The 2,500-nt window shown below is 39.0% G+C and overlaps 1 protein-coding gene across 3 annotated transcripts in view; it reads right to left on the bottom strand.

The window, feature by feature from the left end:
- Positions 1–2,500, bottom strand: part of LOC137656687 (uncharacterized) — a 40,466-nt gene that overhangs the window by 24,981 nt on the left and 12,985 nt on the right. Inside the window, exon 1 of one of the 3 annotated variants that reach the window (XM_068390883.1) lies at positions 1–172. This exon is cut by the window's left edge and continues 94 nt beyond it. The exons of the other annotated variants lie outside the window; for them this stretch is intronic. The gene's annotated coding sequence lies outside the window, so the exon portion shown is untranslated. Of the gene's footprint in view, positions 173–2,500 lie in introns of those variants that run through there. 3 annotated transcript variants of the gene reach the window in all.

Genomic DNA, 2,500 nt, shown 5'->3' with positions numbered 1-2,500 from the left:
TATCACAAGAAAATCACTAAAAGATCTCGCGCACAAAAAAATAAATAAGAAATAACCGTCATTAATGAGTTTCTCTTTTCCTCAGCGCGAGTCAATGGCCTGTTAGCCAATCTCTGTCTCTCTCTGTCTTGAAAAACGTCAGATGCCCCGGCTGCATTGAATGCCCAACCGTTCGCCCAAGGGCACTCCCCGACACTGGGGCATCAGATTCAGAATGAGTGAAGTTAGCTTGTGGTTGTGTACGCCACTCCCCTCTGAGGGGTATGTAAGACCTCCCCTTACTCTACCCCCGGGAGTGCTCTGTACCCTGCTTACGGTACAACTGTCCTCTCATTTTCGGCAAATGTCCTTCATGGTTCTAGCGATAGTCTAGGCGAGTCTTTGTGTGATTTGCGACAGATTCGTACGAAAACTTACATTTGCAAAGGCACATATATAAGAGAGTGTATAATCGCATAAGCACCAAACATACGAACACACAGAACCGCAAGTGTTCGGGTGATAAGCACTTCCTAGACTATCATATCAGATAAAGTACATGATTCGCTAATCTTCTGGTATATATTTTTAACAACATAAGTGCATCATCTCTCTCTCTCTCTCTCTCTCTGGGGGTTCCTCTTCCTCTTTTAACCTCTACCCACTCTCTCTCTCTCTCTCTCTCTCTCTCTCTCTCTCTCTCTCTCTCTCTCTCTCTCTCTCTCTCTCTCTCTCCCTTAATAGGCACATTGAGAATATTGGTAGCATTTGTTTACTTCCTTCAGGTTTGTTTGTTCCTCACCTCATAGCTGATCACGGTTTAGGTTTGCCCTTTTTCTTTATAAACAAGTTTACCAAAAATTGGGTTATTGCGTTGCACATTAAACTAATTAAAGGAATAATAAGTTATTTTATACCATGGAAATAAAAGGACTTCATAATGAACCCATTTTTGGTAAACAAGTCACTAGAAAATATTCAAAGTTTATTTTAGTTTCACTTTTTTCTCTGAAGTTTTGTAGTCTCAGTTTTGATAAAAAAAAAGATATACAATTAATAGCTACATAATAAATTGTAATTCTTTCATCTCATTTTCTCTTAAGTGAGGGTGATTTAATCTTCAGAAAGAAGATGAGTCATATTTCCTACTGCAAGATCTCTTAAGCACACAGGACTGGTCCCACGTGGACTCGAAAGAGGCTTGTCAGGAAATAACTTGAGAATAAAAGGCAACTTTCATTCCTATTCTTATAGACAGAGAGGAGACAGGTCAGTCTGTCTGTCAGTCAACAGAACATTCTTTCTCCAGTTACGATATTAAACATATATTATCATGGGGAAGGTAATGTATGCTTCCAGAGTGGCTCTGGGGTCTAGACCCATACGAAGAGAAACCGTTACTCAAGACTAGACTTCTTTTGTTTAGAGGTTAGACGTTAGTTGAGTCATAGACAGATGTTCGTTGTTCATGGATAACATCCCCCCTAGGTTCCTCCCCCTCCTCCTTCCCCCGACATGCCCTAACAACCCTCCATAACGAAGGATTCTTTCTACAACCACTCGAAAACTACCCTACTCACCCCTCACCCCCACACCCTCTGCCCAGCCACAGTTGCCGCTCATAATACATGTTTATGAAGTCAGTTAATCCTCAACTGTCCTGTGACTTTTATTAACTCACGAGAGACCTCTGAAAGGGATTAAACTTTCGACCGTGACATTAGCACAACCTCATGCTAAAACTTCAAAGTGAAGATACCTTTACTCTTTCTCCTCCCTCCCCCCTGAAAACCCTCCCTCTCTTGCTTTGCATGTTTGCATGGAGTAGAACCTCCAGCTAATGAACATGTTTGGCTGTTTATCTTGGTCGTATTATCTTAGGAGATGAGTCAAAGTGCAAACAAAGAATTGCATGATTACCCAAGGTCAGCTAGACCGAGTCGTCGCCTTCCTAATGTATAAAAAAAATATACGAGTTCGTCTAATATAACATCATTTCCATTTTAAGCACGCGCGGGAATGCTGGTGATTATTTCTCGATTATTTAAATAAATTAAGTGAGAAATAAAATCTTTGATGATAAGATAAACAATAAACAGATTGGATAATTGACCAGTAAAATATCGACCAATACTATCACTCAATAGATATCATTATTATTATTATTATTATTATTAGGCTACAACCCTAGTTGGAAAAGCAGAATGCTAGAAGCCCAGGGGCTCCATCAGGGAAAATAGCCCAGTGAGGAAAGGAAACAAGGAAAAATAAAATTTCTTATGAACAGTAACAACATTGAAATAAATATTTCTTAAATAAACTATAAGAACTTTGTTGTTGTTGTTGTTTTTATATACAGAGACGAAGAACGAAAAGAGGAAAATCTTATTAGGTCCTATTTTTCGAAGGCAATGTTTATGGAGGAAACTGTGTACCAAATATCTTTTAAACCCAGTTTACGTAAAGGTTTCAATGCCTCTGTATACATTCCTTCGTTTTGTTTATAAATATATCAATGAAC

The sequence above is a fragment of the Palaemon carinicauda genome, chromosome 17 (assembly GCF_036898095.1).
Source record: "Palaemon carinicauda isolate YSFRI2023 chromosome 17, ASM3689809v2, whole genome shotgun sequence".
Taxonomy (NCBI): Eukaryota; Metazoa; Arthropoda; class Malacostraca; order Decapoda; family Palaemonidae; genus Palaemon; species Palaemon carinicauda.
The sequence above is the reverse complement of the archived record's forward strand: the minus strand, read 5'-3'. Positions and strand labels throughout refer to the sequence as shown.